The sequence below is a fragment of the Ochlerotatus camptorhynchus genome, unplaced genomic scaffold (genome assembly GCF_037179485.1).
Source record: "Ochlerotatus camptorhynchus isolate MF236.1 unplaced genomic scaffold, CSIRO-AGI_Acam_v1.1 ptg000141l, whole genome shotgun sequence".
NCBI lineage: Eukaryota > Metazoa > Arthropoda > Insecta > Diptera > Culicidae > Ochlerotatus > Ochlerotatus camptorhynchus.
The window spans coordinates 4,546,658-4,570,797 of record NW_027040631.1 but is presented as its reverse complement, the minus strand read 5'-3'; the positions used below and the strand labels follow the sequence as shown (position 1 = coordinate 4,570,797).

Genomic DNA, 24,140 nt, shown 5'->3' with positions numbered 1-24,140 from the left:
CGAATGGAAATTAAAATACTTTGGTTTCTTCAGTTTTATTTTGCTCTTGATAAGCCTTTAGATTATTGCTTTGAACATAGTTGTGCGATGAAGGTATACTTTCCCGTGTTTCGCTTACGGGGTAAGTAAAGTACACGGTTTGAGAGGCTGAAATTGAAATTGAAACAGCATACAAAGTACACCGCTGAACTAACGTTGTACTTTTTTAAGCTAGAAAGAGCATTATAAGCAGCTTCTGGCGGAACTTGAACTTTTAGAAAATAAATTAAGAAAGGTTTTTGTTCCCTACTACATTATAGTTAGTTCGCACTTTTATGAAAGTTAATTCTAAAGTCTGGTCTTTATGAAAGTTTTTTTTTTCTAAAGGTATGAAGTGTATGGATTTATCAGCATTAGTAGTAAAATTGGAGCTGTTTTGAAGAATAAAACCCAGTCCTTCTGCGTGAGAGCCCCAGCATGAACTGCTTCGTCATCTGAGATATATTAAAGTGAGCTGTTGTCCTGCCTTGTTGGAGTTTTCAGTGCCAGCTGACTGACTTGAATACGAAACACAACACCTTGATGAATTGGTGTTTGCCCGCAGGGTATTTCAACACACTTGTGGCGCACGTGTTAGCGTTCGTAGATCGCATGCCAAACACACGGGTTGGAATCTAGGAAATTGATCTTTATTTTGTTTGGATGGAATCTTGATGCACTGCATAAATATAAGAATTATGATTCATTTGAACCACTGATCATTTCATATTTACGTACATTAATGTATGTTCCTGAAAAATATATGTGTGGATTGCTTCGTGTGGGCTATGACGGACCTTTTAAGAAACTTTCAAGTTGCTAAGAAGTTCCGCAGGGATCTTTTAAGATACTTAAAAATTGTTAAGAAGTTCCGCTGGGAACTTGATCGGAACTTTGTTGTGGCCTTGTTTCAGCTTTACCTGAAGTTCCTAAAAAGTGCTTAGGGATGTTTTATGGAACTTTTTTTGAACTTCAAGAGCCTGAAGTTCCTATAGCTGCTAAAGTAGCAAGAAAGTTGTGTTGGAACTTTATATGCACTTTATGGAACATTAAAGCGGGTTTTGTCGTTGAATGTGGATCTGTTGGTTGCTTGGAGTACTATCGAAACTTTATTTGAAATTCATGGAACATGAAAGTTCTGTCGGAACTTTAATTGAACTTTATGGAACTTGAAAGTTCTGTCAGAACTTTACCCGAACTTTATTAAACTTGAAAATGAGTTTTATCGTTGAATGCGGAACTTTTGATTACTTGGGTAGTCGAAATCACCGAAAGTATTCTCGCTCAATTCTCATTTGTTCCGATTAATTCGATGTTAACCACATATTTTCGATTTACAAATCATATGTTTAAGCTTTTGGTTCTGTTCTGCTCAAAGACATACGAGACTACATAAAAAAATATAAACTGATTATGAATTGTGCATACGACTGAAAATCAAAATGACTGCGCATGCGACTGAAAATCACTAGACTTCCTATGTCGCTAATGTTAATTTTGACGTTGGACTTCACGTGTACCACACGCGCTTTCCGGTTTGGTGGGCGCGCGGCAATAACATAAATTTAAAACTTTCATTTAATTTATTATATATCATTTCCGCACTCGCCCTATTCAGATAACTCTTCTGAAAACTTGTGAGTTTGACAGAACCACCAGAACCAAATTATTGGGGTACACTTGAAATATACTGGAGTTGTCAAGTTGCCCCCGGGTTGGATTTACACGGAAGAGTGCCTTAAGAAGCGTCTCTTGCCATTCATAAGGAAGGATCAACTCTGTTTTGGCCTGATCCAGCATCCTGCCACTACGCTCGAAACGTGTTGGAGTGGTATCGAGCCAACGGAGTCAATTTTGTGCCATAAGATATGAACCCACCTAATTCACCGGAACTTTGCCCAATTGAAAAATTCTGGGCCATTATGAAGATGGAACTTCGCAAACATCCCAAAACTATTAAAACAGAGCTGGAGTTGAAAACAGCAAAAACAGTGGGAAAATCGGTTGTCCAAAATTTGATGGGTGGAGTGATGAAATTAAATAAAACAAATTTTGTAAATCATAACTCATTCCCTGACAATTTCACGAAAATCCGATGATCGGTTTATGTGTGTGCGCCATTTTCAACGAATACACCCTTTAGTGCAAAAACGACTGGTGCTATTCTCAAATCTAGATAGAGCTGGAATTAGCGCGTAACAGCCTTTGTAAACAATGACTTCTCTCGATGATTTCTAGGAACTCAAGGCACGCCCAGGCAAACGGGTAGGGGAAGTCTTGCCCTATCCGATGGTGATGTTGATTTGCGTTGGCGAGCCTTAACTTTCTAGAAATCATCGAAAGAGGCCATTGTTTTCAAAAGCTGTTACGCCCTAATTTCAGTTCTATCGAGAAATACGGGAGCGCATCGCTTGTATTTGGAAGGAGAAAGAGACAAAGGGGAGAGAGATTTCATACCTACGCGAGCACAGATTAGTACACGGTGTAATGACGGGAGTAGCACATTTCAATCGTGACATGGAGATTTACAGGAATGACTGCAAACGTTAGGCTGGATGCATAATATTTTGAAACTCATATAATATTTTCTGCAGTTACTACATGGTGTTCAATAGCGGGCCATATCCCAACTAAGAGATTTTTTGAATATTAGATTATTAGACATGACACAATTTGAGGCTAGGACAGTTTTTTTTTTACATTCTAGTAAAATTTTTGAAATGTCAAACTTCAAAAAAGTTAAATTTTGAAATTGGCCTTACTTTCAAGATCCCAGATTAATCTAAAACGTAAATCTAGATTAGATACAATTTTAGGAATCTCACACATTGATGAATTGTTTGGAGAATTTTAATGAGAATGCCAAATCCTCTACAACTCATTCTCTTGAAGAATTTTAAGGAGTAGGTCACTCCACACACCAATCTTGGGTCATCTTTGTTGCCAGTGTGCCGCATGTGTGCCGATTGTGCCGGTTATACCTAAGTAACATTGCAAGTTTTATGGAGGTTTTATAGCATGCTACAAGTCTAAATCATGGTCTACAGAACCCTTATAAAACCGAAATTGTTACTTGGGTAGAGCAAGCTGCGATTGTTTGTAAAATACCCATCCCGGCAACCCGATATTTCTGACACCTTGATTGTTTTGGTTTGAAATCGCAAGGATAAATCGGATTGAGGATGACGCGGGAAGTGGCGGTTGTGCGAAATTTTGGTATTTTGTGATCATAGGATAGTAAAAGTCTTGTGTTTTAGGGTTTTATAATGCCCTCAAAGGCAGACCAGAAACCTAGCTTTTCGTGATGTGAAATGGCCGGAAATAGTTGGAACCGGTGGGGAGCATTGTTAGAGACCGACTATAGACGATGATGAATAGACTTCTTTAGTTTGTTTTGTGTGAGTTGCAGCATTATTTGAATTAAGAGTACTAATGGGGTCTGACTAACTGCCTCTTTCTCTTGAGTCAACTCTAGAACCTACATTTCATATTTGGATCTATAAGTGGACTGTTGGTCTAAGTTTCTCTGGTATATTCAATTAGATGTTCCTGAATATACAGTCAAACAGCACGTAATGTTGTGAAAAACTTCAATGACAGTTGTTCAGCAGTGCTCCCATTTTATTTACAACAATCCAATGCCTACGAGATTGTGCCGAAGGTGTGCCGATGGATGTACCCAAGCTGTGCCGAATATAATTTCGGCACAATGTGCTGAGTGACTTACCTCTTGAGATGGTTAAGGTTTTTGGGAAAAATTTCAAGAAACTTGTCAGTAGATCTGAAGGTGGGTTCCAAGGTAGTTTTGAAGATACCCACATTGGGATTATGAGTAGAATTCTAGAGAATTCAAACGCAACTCTGAAGGTACTTCAATAAACTTAATGATGATATGGATACAATTCTGACACTACCCTTAATAATCACCTACGGCTGAGAATCTCTAAACAGTTAATCAATCAATCAATCAGAGATTTTTGAGAAGAGTTCCACTAGAATATCAATAATATTTCCATTCTTTATTAATGAGATTTTTAGCCGAAGGCTAGAAATTCCAAAAGAAAATAATTCTGAACCAAATTAAAAATAAAACCCCTTGCAGAATTTCAAACTAGTTTGAAGATAGTTTCAAAAAAAATTCGACGGGATCTTTAGAGGAAATATTGAACATTATTTCCAAAATATTCAGAGCAGTGTTGCAGGAGATTCTAAAAACAAATCAAATTCAAATGAGAGTTTCATGAGAATTCCACTGATAATCTCAAGAAAATTGCAAAACATTCTCTCAACGCCATTTGAGAAGAATTTCAAGGGAGAATCTTGAGGAAATTTCTATGAAATTCAATGGTCAAATCCATGGAAACTTTGGAAGAATACTTGGAATAATTCAAGAGAGAAGATAAATGCAGACTTAATTTCCAAACTGTTCTGGAGTTCCGGATCTGTTATAATGAAACTTAGGAAGAAATAGGAAATACCTGGGAGAATCATACAATAATTTAGGGAAATCCTGAATGTAAACATCACGCTAAATATCACGAGTTCAAATCTCATTCCCGGACGAGTCTCCTCCTCCCAAATCTGGGCAATTACCCAGTGTAGCGCTCTAGCCAGTGCTTCACCACCGTATTTTAATAGCTCACTTGGTAGTTGATCTACACCAGTTGCTTTGTTGTTCTTCAGTCGACCGATCTCGACCTCAACATCTTGAAGATCAGGGGCCGGTAGCCAATCGTTTCCTGCGCGTGCTCCAAGGTCTGTTGCCGTGCCATCTGCCACTGCCGGGATCGCAGTACCTACGGCGGACCGCACCACTAGAATATATCTAGTCCATATGTGAATTTAGGACAACAATTCAAAATGAATGTCACATTAGCGCTACCTTGTGAGTGAATTCTGATCTGACTTCTTTACCATAATGTAGGTCTTGTCCATATGGACAACTTTGCCCAAGACGGGAACCTTATATCTAGTCAAGATGTTAAGTTAGGGAAAGCAACTGGTAAGTTAGTTCTGAAATAAACCCTTTGCCTTAGGATAAGTCTTGTCCATCTGAACAACTTTGCTGTGGTAAGTGTGATAGCCTCTCACCCCAGCAGGCCTGGATTCAATCCCAGTAGGCGCCGCCGGGATGTTCTAAAGCATAACATCTCTGATCACGCCTTCCTTCGGAAGGGAAGTAAAGCCGTTGGTCCCCGGTTCATGAGTTGATGGGTCGATAGGTAGGGTCCAGGTGTGGGAGCTGCCTCCCTGGCGTCGGTAACATTGGATCGACGGAAAAACAAATCGCAAATGTGTGTCTTCAGTAAAGGTTATGGAAATGATGAGTTCTACAATTTTGTAAAGTATTTTAATATCGTAAATCATCAGTCAGAATAGGTAAAATTTTCAACTATGGTTCCAATGAGTTTAATTTACGGACGACCCCTTCATCAAATGCTTCTTTGTTCAACTAAAAACCTTTCTGAAGGTATCAGATTGGTTAAACTTAGTTCAACAAGTTAAAGCTAACAGGAAGAAATAAGAGGAACATGCATAATAAGCGGAGTGATCCAAAGAGTGTAGTTGAAGGGGGCTCCACTGTAGAGTAGGAAAAATCCAGTAAAAGAAAGTGGGTATAATAAAGGAGTATACTGAAACTGAACTCCTCGAGCAACCTTCTACAACACACGTGCCACCGCCCACCAAATCCTATTCTAACCCAATCAAAGTTTCTGGACGGCAGGTGCCTTTCCAGTTAATTTCCAAGAAGCTTTCCCCCAGAATGTTTGAACCTATTTACCTTACTTCCAACTGAAAGCAAATCAAATATAACCTGGTTAATATGGGCACTCCAATCGAATTTTGAATCAATTTCTCGAAAACAATTTCTCGAAAACAACCTCCTCGACGCAAGGATTAAAGGTTGTCTTCATCCAAATGGATTCCATGGAAGGCTTCAATAAATTCCAATTATACCCCATGAAACGTACAAATTGTTTGTGTACAACCGCACAAACAGCTCTACCCTTCGTGACCGCCCCCACACCTGATCCGTTCCGGCATTCCGACCGCCTACTACTATATTGTAGCAGCAGCAGCAGCACATTTCTCATCCATCCGGGCTAGACCTCCCGTCTACAGGGGCCCGTCGATGCAAAAGCGAGCGCCTGTGTGCATTCACATGTGTGCAACCCGGAGCGCATTCACAGCCCGAACCTGGGGAATTTATTTCTCAAATTAAAGTTGAATTAACGTCCGTTCTCGCTCCATTCTCGAATCCGTTTGCCCGACCCGGCAACAACTACGAGATCCGCTCAAGTATTCTAAATTATTCCAAGTATGCACGTCTTCCTCTTCGGTACCTTCTGGGAATCAAGCACCGGGAGTTTCCTCTTGTGCCCTACCCGACCTGTGCCGACCGGCATAATAATGGAAGGCCGATATTGTTACAGATAAATGCAAATAGTCAAGAGGTACTCTTCGCCTCGTTCGTTTTGGCATACGCCTACTACTTTGCCCGGCACCTCCTTCTACCGCTACTAGCGCCACCACCGAAGACGACGACGACGACGACCACACCGAGGAATGATTTATGCGTATGCACGTTCCATACGCTGGGACTGCAAACGGAATCCCGGCCGCTGCAACAAAGATTCTCCTTTCAAGCAAGCATATGTCTGTGCGTCGCCCTTCCCTGTCAGTCGTAAATAATTTCACTCAGTCAATTTAAATTGAGTTAATAAACGAAATTATTTCAAACACGTCCGCCTGTCGTTCCGCGGGTTCGCTTCGCTTTGTACCGACAGCCAGCAGCGACGGCATCGAAGTAGGCCACGCCATCGTCTTCCAGCGGTCGTCGTGTCGAAAGGGCTCGATTACCATCTTGGAGAGCCGGAAGATATCGGATTCTATGTGGCACTTTGTGCCACATGTTGGCCCCCCCTGGTTGGATTATTTATTCCGAATCGAAACGCTGATCTCCCCACATCTAAGTAGCCATCTTAGCGCTGGTGCCCATATCCAACGCCTGCTGCGTGCGATTTATAGGCATTTTCCAAGCCGTTTGGCGGTTGGCACACATACGAGAACATAGACTCAGACCTCAGGGAAACTATAAAACGCTCGCGCTTCCCTTCGCTTATTTTTTGGTGTAAACATTAAGCTTAATGATTATGGAGAGAAATATTTTTACGACCCACGATCAAAATGCGAGCAGATGGTACGACTGCTGGCTGCCACACCGGACGGAATGCCATCAAAGGCCGTTTCAGAACGTCACGTTTACCATTCCCTTTGTTGTGGAATTTGCGGTTCATTTCAACGCCTACTCACTGGGCACAACGTTTATTTCTTCTTTTTTTCGAAAACAATTGGGTTTCCCGTTAAGAGAGATTGACGATTAAACGGCGCCTAGACACAGGAGGCGGTCAATTTAAATCGTTCCCCATCCGCGCGAAGACGTGACATACTGCGATTCGCAAAACACACCTCCCATTGGGAAAATACCGCTTGACACTGGACCAGCTGCGGGGGTGTCATAAAAATTCTGCACGCATCGTGTTACCACGAGGTTGACCTCCCGGCACCTTTGGCCCGCTGGGAATGGTCACTCACTGAGGGGGTTTGCTCTCAGATGTATGAAATTAATTAACTAATGTTAATCCCGGATTGCGAGCATGGAGGGGGGGAATGCGAGGTAAAACTATGCCTTTCCTACTGTTTAATGGGTATCAGGCTAATGGACTGTCCGTGTGTGATGTGGTTTCATGGTGGACGTGAGCCGGAGTTGGGCGCTTCAATCGGTACAGTTCAAGCTCAAGGATAGCATGAATGGAGGTAATTTGGGGTGACTCTGCGGTGATAAAATTTATTAGCCATAATGGCGAATGGGCCACCGTCTCGCTAATTACGTTTGGGATATTTTGATGGGGCGGCACTAATTTGGCATGATATTCTGTTTCTATTTATTGTGGGGAAATTTTAAAGAGAAATTAAGCAACTAGATGAGACTATTTGACGGGGTGAATTATTTGCCGTAGTTGAGGTTCTGGAGGTGGATGTAACCCTTTCTTGCGGATCTTTTTCGCCGTCACGAAATGGGCAATGCAAATTGCTCTTGCGGGTGAATGTTTAGTTCCAGCGTGCATATAACCATTCCAATTGCTCACACTATAAAATCGATGGGTCATTCAAATAAAACTGTATTAAATTGTATTGTCTGTACTAGAGATTATGGTAAATAAGAATGTGATTGTGCCGTGAAAAGTTGTTCGGTATTGTTCAATTAAGTTACTACTTTTCACGGCACAATCACACGGAATTGTTATTACTTCCACTCAACCTAATTTGTAACCGTTTAGTTACAATGTCCTAGGTTTAAATTTGTGTATGAAACTGTAGTGTCTTTTTAGTGTCACTGTTGGGTTAGTAGGATTATTAGGATTGTTGGTAAAATTGCTGTAAATTTACAAATGTATAAATTTGTGTTGGTAGGATTAGATAGAAAATGATATTTTTATAAACTTAATTGGGCGAGACAGGATCGAAAGCGTGTTGTGATCAACTGTGGTAGAAAAACTGAATAGGCGAAGGAGATGATATGTATGGGTGGTGAGCTACAAGCTTCGATCTTCAGATTCTTATAGTAATCTGCTTGGAATTCGATTTGGATAAAAATTTACTGCCGCCATGGCGCCTAAACGCAAAAGAAAGGGGCAAACTCTTGATCCCCCTTCTGATGAAATTAATTTGAGTAATCAATTTGACTTGCTCACGGGTGATGAGAATGATCCATCATCCAAGAAAAATTCTAGTAAACTTTCCCGGTTTAATGCCAAGAAGGAAAAGATTCCACCTATTGTGATAACCACTTCCGATTTCCATGCTCTTCGCATGGAACTTTTGAACTTCGTGAAAGTTAAGTTTTCACTACAAATTGGACGTCGGGGTGAATGCCGTGTATTGGCTGAAACCTTGGACGGATTTAAATGTCTTCTCAAGTATCTTACTGAGAAAAGGCACAATTTTTTTACTTACGACACCAAAACTGAACGTGTGTTCAAGGTTGTCATGAAAGGACTGCCCAGTGGTGAATCCCTGGATCAGATCAAAGATGAACTGGCAAAATTACTTGGAGTTGTGCCACTCCAAGTAATCAAAATGAAAATCCCGTCATGGAGATTCGCGCAACGGGATTTCTAATGATTTTTATTTAGTTCACTTCAAGTCTAGTGAACTAAGCAACCTTAAGGCCTTAGAAAAAGCTAGCCTTATGATTTATGTCCGAGTGAAGTGGGAACACTTCAGGAAGACTGGAGGAAATTTCCAAAACCTCACCCAGTGCCTTAAGTGCCAGGGATGGGGTCACGGAACTAAAAATTGCTACATGCCAGCTAAATGCTTGAATTGTGGTGATTCCTCTCATGCAAAGGACGACTGTCCTGTGAAGGAAGATCCTAAGAAATTTAAATGTTAAAATTGTGGTGAAAACCACAAATCCAATTTTTGGGAATGTAAGACTCGCAAAGCGATTCTACAATCTTGTTCTAAGCGACAGGTTTCCATCCAGGTACAAATTACCCTGCTGTTAACAACGGTCAGCGAGGAACAAATTCTACATTCGTACCCGTAGGTACAAATATCACCCCTGCTTGAAATTTTTCATCTATACCTACTCCCCTCGCTGCTAACAATGTTCAGCGAGTTAATGGAGCTACCTATGCTACTATTGCAGAAATCAAAATACTAACCAACGTAATTCTAACGGAAATTTTGACAATTTTGACTTAGGAAGCATTACTGCCCCTAAAATGGAATTTTTACAGAAATCATTAATTGACATGATTTCTGATATGCTTAAATCTAACTCCATGTTTGATGCTATGCAAACTGGAGTAAAATTTGCAAATAATATTGTCATGACTTTAAAACTCAGTAATGGATTTTAATGCATTAAATATTGTAAATTGGAATGCTCGATCTCTTAAAGATAATGAAGACGAGCTATTTAACTTTTTGAGAGTTCATAACGTGCATATTGCCGTTATAACTGAAACGTTCCTTAAACCTGACCATAAGGTTAAGAAGGACGCAAATTACTTGATTTATAGAAATGATCGTCTTGATGGACCCTGTGGTGGCGTTGCCATCATTATTCATAGACGAATCAAACATAAAAATTTTTCTTCATTTGAAACCAAAGTTTTTGAAACTTTGGGAGTTTCTGTTGAAACAAAATTTGGACAACTTACGTTTATAGCTGCCTATTTGCCATTCCAATGCGTAGGCCAGCATTTTCTCAAGGGTGACCTTCAGAAACTTACCCGTCACAGGTCTAAATTCTTCATTATTGGTGATTTTAATGCAAAACACCGCTCATGGAATAATGCTCAAAGCAATTCCAATGGTAATATTCTGTTTGATGATTGTTCTGCAGGTTATTACACTATTCAATATCCAAACAGCCCAACATGCTTTTCTTCTGCAAGAAATCCCTCCACTATTGATTTGGTCTTAACTGATTCATGTCAACTTTGTAGCCAACTGGTTACCCATGCTGACTTCGGTTCTGATCACCTTCCAGTAACTTTTGAAATATCCCAAGAAATAATTTGTAATCCCAACAGCTCTACTTTCAATTACCATAGAGCTGATTGGGAGCAATATCGAACATTTATGAAATATAACTTCGATCCAAACATTCCTTTGCAAACCAAAGATGAAATTAATTATGCTCTTGAATCTCTGACTACTTCTATAGTTGAAGCAAGAGCTGCCTCAGTACCAAAATGCGAGGTTAAATTCGATTCAATTATAATAGACGATGATCTTCAGCTCTTGATCCGTCTTAAAAATGTCCGTAGGAGACAATTTCAAAGAACACGCGATCCTGCCATGAAAGTTATCTGGCGGGATTTGCAAAAACAAATTAAAAAGCGATTCTCTGCCCTGAGGAACAAAACTTTTGAAAATAAGGTTTCTAAATTAGACCCGAAAAACAAAAAAAATTAAAAAACCTCAAAAGCCTCAGCGCTTAAAGAAGGTGGTAAAAATTTGATCACAAATTTGGAAAAAGCTCAGAAACTTGCTAAGCAATTCGAGAGTTCCCATAATTTCAGTTTGAGTCTTACTAGTCCTATTGAGAATCAGGTTGCTCGGGATTATCTGAATATTTTCTCTCGGGAAAATATTTTTGATGATTCCTGGGGGACTGATTTGGACGAAGTAAGGTCTATAACTAAAAAGTTTCATAATATGAAAGCTCCAGGTGATGATGGAATTTTCTATATCCTCATCAACTCAAAACTCCTAGAGAGTACCTTGTCTTTCTTCGTAAAATTATTTAACAAATGTTTCCATTTGGCATACTTTCCTGATAAATGGAAAAATGCAAAAGTTGTTCCAATTTTGAAGCCGGATAAAAATCCAGCTGAAGCTTCTAGCTACCGTCCAATAAGTTTGCTTTCTTCAATAAGTAAACTTTTTGAAAGAATGATTTTAAATAGAATGATGCTTCACACCAATACGAACACAATTTTTGCAGATGAGCAGTTTGGATTTCGACATGGGCATTCAACTACTCATCAACTCTTAAGAGTTACCAATTTAATTCGTTCAATCAAATCTGAAGGCCACTCAACTGGAGTTGCTCTTCTAGACATAGAAAAAGCATTCGACAGTGTTTGGCATGAAGGTTTGATTGCTAAATTGAAAAGTTTAATTTTCCACTTTATATTATGAAATTAGTTCAAAATTATTTAACTGACAGAACTCTGTAGGTAAATTATCAAAATTCCAAATCTAATCGACTACCTGTTAGAGCAGGAGTTCCTCAGGGTAGCCAGTAGTAAACCGGCGTTCATGTGTACAAGACGTGAGTGGAGTCAATACTATAGTGAACCGAACAAAGTACCTCAAAGTGCAGTGAACGACCTTCTTCTGTTCCGTTCAGGACTTTTTTTTATTTGTTCCACGGATATCCTCACGATTGGCACGTTTTGACCAAGTCAGTTTCGACTGTCTTGGTCTAAAACTCAAGGATCTTCCACTTGTAATTGCCAGAAAAGAGAGCATCCTCGGACTCGGAAGTCCTAATGGTTAAGGAGGAAGACCCTTCTCGGCTCGACCAAGGATTTCTTGTCACGGTCAGCTGAAATTTTCCAACGAAGGGAGACTCCGTTGCCAACAGAAAAGGCTACTTCGGTAGCTGCACAGGGATCGCTACATTCCCTGGTTGCGAACCACCATCGCAACGCTCAAACACAAGCCTCCGATCCACCATTGTCGTGACCACAGCTCCAGTCACCAGGCGCCATTTTCCAGCCCAGTTGAAACCACCGATCCGCCATTGCGGTCAAACAACATCGGCCTCAACACAATCACCACCCGTGAGTGCTCGCCATCGTTCAGCAAACACCGCCGGTACGTACCACAGAAGCAGAAACCCATAGAACACACCCCACAATGGCCCAATAAAACCATCCGCACCATAATACCATTCTAATAAATGTCTAGACTTTTTCCACCCACACTTTAGCTTTCAATTAATTTCACCATCACTATAGAAATCCCACAGTTTCTGCACACTTTGTTCCACGTAGCCCCTCCGAGTTACCCAGTAGCATGCCGGCCCTGTGTTACAGTTCAGGGGTCTCATGCTACTGAGCTAGTTATCCGGGAGTCTTGGTTGAGCCACTAGGGTGAGTCTCAATAAGTCTCAAATTAACTTACAATTTTTAAATCGAATTTCACTGATTGAGGTACTACGATCGAATTCTCCCGGAACTCCAACCCGATGGCAAAACCGAACGTCTTAGCTTGGGATCCTCCTTCCTTCCAACCTAATTAACTAATTTTTTTTTATGTTACAAAAATCGAAAACCATTTATTTCATCTCGTATATATTCGAAAATAAAACTACTCTTTTACTTAAGTCTACAGTCAAACAGCATGTAATGTTGCGAACAATTTCAACGACAGCTGTCAAGCAGTGCTCCCATTTTATTTAATGAACAATCCAATGCCTACGAGATTGCGCCGAAGGTGTGCCGAATCTTCTTTCGGCACACTGTGCTGAGTGACTTAGCCCTTGGAGTAACCCAATTTTTTTTGCAATTTAATGTCAAATTCTACTCAATTTTGAGTTACTTACTTACTAGTTTACTCATACACGGCAAATGAATCTGAGCCATATTTAGATCTACAAATGACGATCCATTGAATTATTTACATCAACCTTTTTGGGGTTGAACCGATACCGTATGTATTTCAATTTAAGATGACAATAATTCTACAGAGAGCATTACGTATTTCAACTGAGGGCCGTTCGCATCTTGTATTCGAGAGGATCATCATCTGATTACAAAACAACCGTCATCCTGTTGCAGCTATCATTCGAAAAAGCGATTCCGATGTTTCTATTTGAATGGTCTGAGGTTTCGTTCGAACATCTGTTAAAAGCATAACACTTACGAGGCGCGCATATTGGCTTTGCTAGTGGCACATATTACCCAGCGAAAAATAAAAAAAAACGCTGTTTTGAGAAGATTTTTTGTACAATCGTTTTCTCGGTGATGAATGTATATCAAATTAACATCAAGAATATTGTTAAGACTAGAGGTGGGAAAAATAGCTCATCTGGCTGAGCGGATCAGACCCCTCCAGCTCATTAAAGGGAGTCGACTCTTTCGGACAGCTCTTTAGCTCACCTTTAAATTATAGAAATTTTGGCACAAATTCAAAATCAGAAAAGAAATAGGGGTTTTAGTGTCCATAAACCAATAGAGCTACTGAACAACTGTAAACCAAAATGTGCCAACAACATATCAGTAAAAGTAAAAAAATGTATACGAGAGAGCTACACCTATGTCCCACGTGATGATATGATTTCGTACATTCGCAAAATCTCGCCCCGCGCGTGATGCTCCAGCACAATTGCTCCCACTATTCTCGACTTCAGCTCCAGATCATCAGCTCAGATCCAGATCCGGAGCTGAATCGTGAAGAATCGAGAGAAAAAAGATTCAAAGAGCTGTCGGAATCGGATGTTTTCTCAAACAACTCGGGAGTTCCGCAAGGCAGTAACCTAGGACCGCCACTATTTTCTATGCAGACGATACGAAAATCTACAAAGTTAAAGTTATTTCTCTCGGACTGTTGGGATCCCCAGAATATGTTAGGTATTTTTGCTGACTGGTGCTCAAGAAATTTGATGAGTCTAAGCATAGAAAAGTGTAACATTATTTCCTATCACCGAAAAATCGAACCAATCATGTTTGACTATGTTCTCTACGGACACTGTCTTGCTCGTGTAGAGCACATAAAGGATCTCGGCGTTACCTTGGACTGTAGACTCACTTTCAGAATCCACTACAATGATATCATCTCCATTATTTTCAAAATTGCCGCCGAGTTCCGTGACCCGCTATGCCTCAGTTCACTCTACTGCTCACTTGTGCGATCCTTATTGGAGTCAAATTTAGTTGTTTGATGCCCTTTCCATGCTAGCTGGATCACTGGAATTGAATCCGTTCAATGCAAGTTTGTGAGATATGCTCTTCGTTTCCTCAACTGCCGTGACCCAACAAACTTGCCACCGTACGAGGAGCGTTGCCGTCTCCTGGGAATCGAACCATTAGAGGTGAGACGGACGGTCGCTCAAGCTATGTTCGCTGGAAAGCTGCCCATTGACATTGACTTGTCCAACACTGCTGGCTCAGCTAAACATGTATGCCCCTGAGAGGCCTCTTCGTCAACGCGACTTTCTGTTTTTGGAACCACGGTGCCGAAATTATACACAACACGAGCCAATTCGAGAAATGAGCCGGCAATTCAACAACTTCTTTTATAAAGCTGACGTGTTTCGTCATCGGTTACTTGGCCTTTTCCGTACCGTTGACCGTAACTATTTAGTTTAAGTTTTATTCATTTAGACAATAATTGCCAGTTGAATTGTTCAATATAAAAATAAACAAATAAACAAACGCCAGTGAATGATTCGAGCCGATGATTCGGATCCGGAGCTGAACTGATAAGCGCATCTCGGTTTACGCGGTGACTGTTCAATGCGTAAAGGAGCAATGCGTGCTTTTTTGGAAAATTCCGCTGTAAGTGATGGATTGAATGGTTTAGATTTGTGATAACAGTGTGCTGATGAGCTGCGGTTTCTAAAAAATAGTACCGCGGGTCATCAGCTCACTTTAGTGAATCGGGTCTTTATAACAGCTCGGGAGCGGATCGCCCATCTCTAGTTAAGACTAATGAATGCGCTTAAATAGAATGTACATTTTTGATTAAAATTTAGTGAAAATCGATCATTTCCTTTGAAGCCGCGTGTAGCCCCACGTTCCCCTATTCATAAGCATTAGTGTACGCTACTCTTTCGAGCAAGGGTTGAAACGGTTGACATTTGTTTACTACACTCGCTTCGTTTTCGTGCCTGACAATCTGTATGCATTCGTACTCTCATGCTCTACCGTCGTCTCTCTTACACAACACAAACGGTAGGATAATGTTTTTGCAAAATGACAATTATCAAATAACTATCATATGACAATGTGTGATTTCGTTATAATTCCTTAATTTGGTGTAAATCAAACCATCTCTGATCATAAATGGCATGCTATTTTCAGAATAAACACAAGCACAACATCAGCAGCTCTTGTTATATGAAAAACTAAAATACATACATTCGTGACGGTCTTGGGCGACAGTGTCGTATGACAGACACTGTCAAATGACATTTTAGTTTAGTACTGTACTATGATAGCTTGTTTTGCAAGTGTCGGAAGCAAAGGCAGTCGATTATCACAAAAAATGCGTCAACTACGGTGACCGCTTACAAGACTGCTGTGTACACTGAGGGAAATAGACAACGCATATGATTTTCACGAGCGTGACTTATGGATGTTTTCTGTCTACCGTGATGTACGCCATTTATCGTTTTATTTCCCCTAGCGTTGAAAGACGAGTCCTCCGTATTCTGCTCCGTTTTATTATTTTTTTGACATTAATTTTCATAACGCAAATCAATGAAATTTATATCGATTTCTTATGACTTAAATTCATAAGTGGTTCTTATGGAATTCTTACGGTCTTTTGCTTCGGTGACGACTGATTATTACACTTTCAAATAGTGTTGAAAATTGTCACTGTCAGTGCATAAATTTGTACGGCAAGAAAAAAGTAACCAAAAGTAAGTTATTTTCACTCATCTCGGCACTATAGTGCAGGAAGCCAAAAGTAGGTAAAATGGGTCAAAGTAATTTTCATTTACTTGTGAGTAATTCGTATCGAATTTTCCACTAGCTTTCTACCCAAAAGTAAGTTAGTTGTACCCAAAATTAAGGAAATATGATTACACTCAACGTTAAGTTCCCACACTTTACTTATAACAGGGGGTTGGGTGGTTTTGCTCCTCCGTTTTTGACAACATTAGAAGGAGAAAAGGAGAGAAACTAGTCAAAAGTAGGTAAAAGTGAACTAGCCGTTGGGATTGTTCCTTATTGCAAAATATTACACCCTTATCTTTTTATTGTCATTAGGGTGACCATTTTCAAAAACCGTTTTTATTTTTTTCAAAAATGACTTTTTTTTAAAGATAAAAATTCATGAACCGCTGGGCCGATTTCAAAGATCAAAATATCGAATGAATGGTAATTATAAATGCTATATATGGTGGATAACAACTTCGACATAAGCGCTCATTTTAGGCCTATCAAGCAGAAAACATCAAATAAGTCCATGATTTCGGCGTTAAACGGTAAATTATGCTTTTGATACGATACTAACGCTACCGAACGAAGTCAATAAGAACGCGTGATATGAATTTTTGCACTCAATATTCTCAAAAACAACTGAAACGCTCCGACCGAATCAATCGTTATCTTTATCTTCATCTTCATCCGATAGGCCTAAGTGAATTCATTGGCGTTTCAATGGCGTTTCAATGTGTTAGGCCTAGTTTAGAATCCGTAGGCCGAGTTTGGCGTCAAGAAGCAGTGTTAGACTTTTAACAATACCTCAACAATTTGTTTCTTTTTATCAAATCTTACCTTACGTACGGAAAGGTAAATAAATTTAGAAGCCATCAGTAATAATAACATTCCGTTTGGTGCTAAACTACGCTAGATTAAGAAAGACTAAGTGCGGGTTGTGCCTAATAGCCTGGAAATGGGGTAGTTAACCCTATATACTAATATTTTAAAAATTAGGATTTTGGATAGAAACATTGATTGTATTTGTTTTTTTTTTTTTTATCGTTTTCGTGGTTTGTAGACAGAGGGCGCAATATGTTTTTATGTTTTTCCTTGAAAATTGAGGCTGTTTTACACAACATCTACGAAATCAGCGATGCATTTTTTGTTTGTTCTTGAGTTATATTTGTTGAAGTTTTCATGTTTTGGGTTTTTGCTCAATACCCCTATGTGACTAGACCATGCGCTTCTATTGATTTGATTCAAAAGTTATGATTTTTTTTTTAAATCATTTAAAAAAAAATGTTTTTGGTTACCCTAATGACAAAAAAAAATCGGGTCTAATATTTTGCGATAAAGAACAAAACTACCAATTTTTACGACATTCTGACATATCATTTTGTTATGGAATGGCTGTATATTATCGTGGTTTTTGACGTAGAACTACGTCTTTGTGGACCATACTGACTGAGGTACAAATCAAAAAAATGTGTGACGAAATAGTGTTAGGTTTTGAACGCTTGTAACTTTGTCATTTATAGATGAAATTAAAATCCAAATACACGAATCGATTGGAAATAACCCTTTGGATCGCCACGGCTATGTAAAATTGTTTCAGGCTATTTTCGACAAACGGTTTGATCGATGAAGCAATTATCTAGCAATTAACAAGACAAACACAGCCAGAGGCGTTTTTGTAGCCAATTTATTACGAAAGAGAAAGTCGAGGAAGTGAATCGATCAATGCAAATAGGCCCTTATGCATTGTTTTAGTTGAAATTTTGTTATTGAAAACAGAAAAAAAAATACAATAGAGAATTAAAGCGCTTTTCGATGCGTAATTGATACTAATCACCAATTGGCAATCAAAATACTTTGGTGATTAGAATAGGAGGATTATAATAATACTAATAATAATAAAGAGCTCCCACATGAACAAAGTCCATGTATGTTGCTTTGACGTAGTTAACGATAGTCTTTAAATCCTGGAAAAATGAGTATTGTCGGACTGGTTATTATTCAGTTATCGTTTTATTTTATCAGGATTATGGTCCTTTTTTTCCTCGTTGAGTTCATACTGAGAATTGATTGTTGGAACGTGGAATCCATGCCGTGATGCAGAACCTAGCAAGGATTGCTCAATCTGTGAAATCTGGATATTCACAGCATTTGGTTGATCCAACGAGCATTATTTTTTACCTTCCCATTCAAAGCAGTTCAACCGTGCGTTGTTTTGTGTTGCAACACGTTTCATTAATTATTCGATGTGCTGAAAATATGCACGTATGTGCAGTTGTCGGCAGCAACGAGAGGCTTAGTAATGATTCGCAACTTTTTGACAGGGATTCCATTAAAAAAAAAAAACATTTCCTCCCGCAGCCGTTGAATGTTTCATCCGGCAGTGTCGCAACAAATTCCTAGAATCTGGAAATATGCGCAACTGCACTTTGGGATCAATGACACAATAATATTCATAGCCGGTGATCCTGCAGCACTCTTTCGCTTACAACAAACAAATAATTTTGATATCACATCAAAGTGGATGCACTACAATCGTGTCAAAATATGGTGTATGGTGTATTGTGCCAAAAAGGACACAATTATCATTAATACAGTGCATGAACTGACATTACGCGGCTTTAACTGCATTTGTTTACTTCTGTGGCCATAAAAATTACTTGAGAATTTTGATATGATTGAAGTGCATCATCTTGGATGATCCTTCCTTTAATGAAGAGGATACCCGGAACCACTGTTTTCGACGTTAAATATCCACTACACAACAAAACGACAACCGAAATGATGAGGAAAAACATGTTGCTCAATAAAAAACCAGTAGCAAACAATTTACCGGACTACTTTGTCTGTCAAAGTGTATTGGTGAAGCAAAGCAACGCACATCGTGTCGCATCATATTTTGTCAGTCAGCATTTCAATACGCCTTTTTAATAGAAACTAAGCGATCGATTCAACCTCTGGTGGTGAATATGAGACCGTCAAAAAGAGTGTTGCGAGCAGAAATTTTTGCCGTGAGACATTGGAAGCGGAACACTTTTTCACTTTTCCTGATAAATTGATTCTTCTGAGATGCTCGAAAACTTGATCTATAGTTGAAAAATTTAATTCTGTATAATTTTTGCAAGGATTCTGTTAGTGTTCAGGAATATTTTGTTGGGAAAAATGCAAAATTCCAATAGTGTCTTAGTGGTTATTATCTTCCGGATTTCTTGTGTTTGAACAGTTTAGATGCAAATCAGTTCATATGTGTAGAAAAACGTAAAATAAGACAATTACTGATGGAAATTGGCAAGATGTTCAATGAAGAATGCTTTAATTTGCGTTGAAAAATCCTTCTTCTGATGTAAACAAACGGTTTGGTTGACGTTTTCTCTCGAGCTCGCGTCGTGCCCTCTACGTTGGTCGTGCATTAAAAAGGCCTATTGGGGTTTCGTCAGTGAGAATCAAGGTAGCACGTCAGTTGTCACGTGATATTGATGAAATAATGCAGCACCGATTTCAAATCGTTTCTGCGAAATTTAAGAACTATGACCTAATTGGGCCTGAATAATTTAATAATACCCAGAGGAGGAGCATCACAAATGGCCTAACCACATAGATTTTCAAACAACCTGAATCGACCCATATCGACCAATTGATCCCATCCGAGATCCTACCTGCCTTTAATTTTATGATGGTATCAGTCAGCAGGACATTTGAATGAGCTCCAGAGCGATCACAACTAATAGGTTCGAACAGCTTAGATTTAAGCTTTGCCCATCATTGTGATGAAGTTACGGGTAGAGATTGCTTTTAATACAGGAAATGCTTCAGCATTTCAGAACTCTTAAAAATAATATTAATATACCTGTAAACAATGACGGTTAGTTAACGATCCCACTACCCACGAAGAACTTTTTAGTTGATCAGTGAGGGTGAAAAATAACGAAAAAGTAGTCATTGAGAAAATGGCAGTCGAAGTTACGAAGTGCAATTCTCAAGTAAATATTTGAAAAATCATAGTAAATTTATTCATATTTTTTTCAAGTTAAAATCTGTCACAATGAAGCTTGCATGTTCTATTATATCAGCGAAAAATATGGCAATTCGAAAAGCAGAACTTTAACTTGAGCTATGGACGATTGAATTTCAGGATAGGACTGATATGCGATTACTTTGCTTGATGGGACAAACTGACTCGATGTTGTTTTCATATTTTCATGATCAAAGTTCATAGTTTTATCACATAATATGAAAGTAGATACCAATTGATAGTGGATAGTGTTGTTATCCCAAAATTGACGAAAATCCACATGGGACTGATATGCGATTATAGCCAGTACTGATGCGACCTCACAATGTAAAAACTTGCAGTCCATGCTTTCAATCACTTGCTTCGTGGTATCAGCTTTAATTTGTATCCCTCCAACGTTGTCTTTATTCCTCGGGCCCTTGAAATTTTTGACAAAAAAAGTAATTTTTGATCAACTTTAGGCATTCGTTTTTTGGATGGCCACTAAAACATTTATAGTACAGTCAACTTTCGCTCGTTGGGCTAAACCTGTAGCCCACTTAGTGAAAGACTTTCGTTATCATCACAATCCTTTAGCAACTATCCAAATTGTTCATACATGAGCCCCTCGGAAAAGAAATAGCACTGTCAAAAACGACGTTTGACTTCGATTTAGGTGGGCTACAGCCCAACTAACGGGAGCCCAACTAAAACGTAGCCCACCCAAACATAGCCCAACGAGCTAAATTTGACTGTACATATTTTGATACATTTGTGCAACAGTTCTTGTTTTTCAATCCTGAATTCCATTACCTCATAAGCGCTAACCTCAAGCAAATTATCCTCCGAATCCTCACTGCTCAAAACTTCGTAGTCGGTTCCTTTCCAGACACATTTAAATAAATTGATTCCTCCATTTTTCACAGTTCACAATTTGCACAACCTTTCAGAACACGTCCGTTTGTTGATTTGGAAAGAGAAATGGTATTTCAAAATTTCAAAGCCTACTGTGATCATTTCGATTCATTCGTAGAAATTTGACGCTGCGGTTGAACTTCTTCTTCTTAGAAATGATCCGTGAAATGGAAATAATTCAGTAGATCAGCAATATTTGTTTTGAATTATCAAATTGTTGAAAGGTACTCCATATCCTTAGATGATGTACACTATTAGAACCCATGTATTGCTAAAACAAAGACAAATAAATTGAATTGAATTGAATTGAATAATAGGTCAATTTACCGATAGGACCTGATCAGATAATTGTGGAAAGCTAAACAATCCAAACATGAGTGATGCCAAAATCAGTACATACAATCCAATAAATGGACACATTGGAATTGATGAACTGACTTGCTATTATCATAGCCATCATATGAATCATGTGAAGCATAAATTTAATGCCTAGACCGTAAACTGCTGCGTCATTAACATACTCCTGCAATTACATTTGAAAATTATACTAGAATTAATACCACCCCACCATCCGCACAACCCGACTGACATGAGTTCATTTCAATTAAACCTGACAACCGCAGTCAATAAAGTTTAAAGTTATTATCTCGCACGAGCTACCTACTTTAAGCTTCCATTACGAGCCGCTTGCCGTTCTCTGTCCTCCGTTTCTCGGCTCCTGCTGCGCCTGTCCTTGTTTGACGGAACACTGCCTTCGGGGCTACACCTCGCTGTTTACGCACAACAGCAACATGCCACCGACATCATCGGAAGCATCACCAAACAACAATAATAACATCTGTCAGATTCCCTCATGCATGCATGCAGCCAGCATGCGGAAGGTTAGCGCGCGAGTTTTCCACTTGACACAAACAGCTGCTGGCAGCTTTAATTTATAATCGTATTATTTTCCTGCTTCCTATACTTTGTTACACTCTCACTCCACTCCCTTTGATTTCCTTCTCTTCTTGGCCTCGCGGCAACTATTGGCTCCAAACAACTCCAGCAACCGACATCATCATTATTACCATAAACGCTTCCCACTACACGGATTTTTCCTGCTTTCAATTTTCTTCACACTCCTCCACGCTTCCTAACACACGAACGCACCACGTTGACAGCGTGGATCAAAATCATTAATCTTCTCACAGCTGCACTCGCAATCTCACTCTCCACCGCCGCCTGCTGGGATTCCTTCAACGACAACAACAACAACAACAACAGTGCACTACTGGGAGCACAACACGTGCTTCGCTTTAATTTTCCGCTTGCCGGATCAATTCACTTTGGCGCTCACGATTAACTAACCAATGATCGACAATAGGAGGCGGGGAGGGTCATCGATCCATCAATCACCCGCACACCCAGTTCTCTTAAGCCCTGGTACCGTTGTTGTTTTGTTTTCTTCGATGTCTTAAGTGGATCACTAATGGAATTTTTCCGGTGTCAGTCAAAGTGGACTCACTTCCATGTCAGTTCCACCATCGCCGAGCCGCCAGTTCCCTTAAATTGAGTCGACTTTTTGGAACGCTTTTGTTCAATTTACAACTCACTTAGAAGCAATTATCTTCCACTCAACGAGCAACGACACGAGAAGAGGAGCTTCAATTGCTCGACCTCGAACCCAGTTGGCTGGTTGGCGAGTCTCTCCCGCACCCACGCGCCAGGATCGCAATCAAAGTAATCCATGCCACATATAACCTACCACTATTCGAACCATTCGCCGGTTTTTGGGTAGAAAAGTTATGTAATTTATGCAATTCTTCTTCCCATGGTTCCCCCGTCGTCGTAGCAGTCGTCACCGATCGGGAGGAGGTTCGCGTTCATTTAGCACGAGAACGGTACGAATCGCACGAGTGACACCATTACGAATCGATATTTTCGCATTATCTTCTCACACTCGCTACGCGGCATCAGAGCATCCGAGGAAAAATCGAACGTCAAACACCTCGCCGAGCGATAATCCGTGCCTTCAGGTCACGAATCGATGGCACTCAAATCGAAACCAGGGGGTGGTGATTATCCTTTGCATACATGCAGGCGATGAGAGCGCTGGACCAACTTCTAATAATGATATTTTAAGACAACACCTTTCCTAACGCCTCTGCTTGCTCACGGGAAAGGGATTCACACTCGAAGACGAGGCACCACGAGTCACGACGGAATCACGGTTAGCGACCGTACCGGACGAGGGCAAGTGAAAAACTGGCTCCACGCACGACGACCGACCATCAGATGCTGCTGCTGCTGCTGCCTCCTAGCATCGTCGGAATCGTGTCGCATCCTCCTCCGGTTCGGTCCCGGAGAAAAACGGTACAGATTCCTATCCCTCGCAGCAGCGGTAAAGAGCATCAACGGCGGAGCCAGGCAACACACGTGAGAAGATCACGCGGTGAGCGAGAGCGTGCAAGCGAGAATCACGGTTGTTCTTAGCGTTAAAGTTTGACGGATATTACCATCATAGTAGGCCATGTTTACAGGTTGCTATTGAAACGGCTAATCAACTGTCAAAACAAATGTCGATACAATCAAAACAAAATATCGATTAATTTTATTTTTCAACACATGAAATCATATCGAGACCATTGTGTCCAAGCCGAACTGTTCTCGATTAGCCGTCAATGTTATGATTCGCTACATGCTACCACCATCCACCACCATCCGCTCATCTCTCGCAGCATGCGCTGCTGTTTCTATGCTATTGTATCAAAATAAACGGAAGCGAACGAGAAAAATAAACATCCACATTACAAATTAATGCTCTTCGGATCGAAGCAATCCATGCTCTCAAAACACCCACCACCCATCATCACCCAGCGACCGTCCGCTACTCAGCTGTTCGCCCGCCCGCCCGTCGCGCTCATTTGAATTTTTCCGCTCCCGATCTCACGCTCTCGGAGAGAGCAACCGAACGAAACGTCATTCTCTCCCTCTCCCTCTCTCTCTTCGGGTACACTGTTAATTCAAACACCCCCAAAAGACGC

At 40.1% G+C, this 24,140-nt stretch overlaps 1 protein-coding gene across 1 annotated transcript in view; it reads right to left on the bottom strand.

Annotated features, from left to right (window-relative positions):
* The window catches only part of LOC135700721 (protein artichoke), a 102,478-nt gene extending 79,138 nt beyond the window's left edge, over positions 1–23,340 (bottom strand). Inside the window, exon 1 of the mRNA XM_065221326.1 lies at positions 21,782–23,340. The gene's annotated coding sequence lies outside the window, so the exon portion shown is untranslated. The remainder of the gene's footprint in view (positions 1–21,781) is intronic.
* Positions 23,341–24,140: the final 800 nt, after the last annotated feature.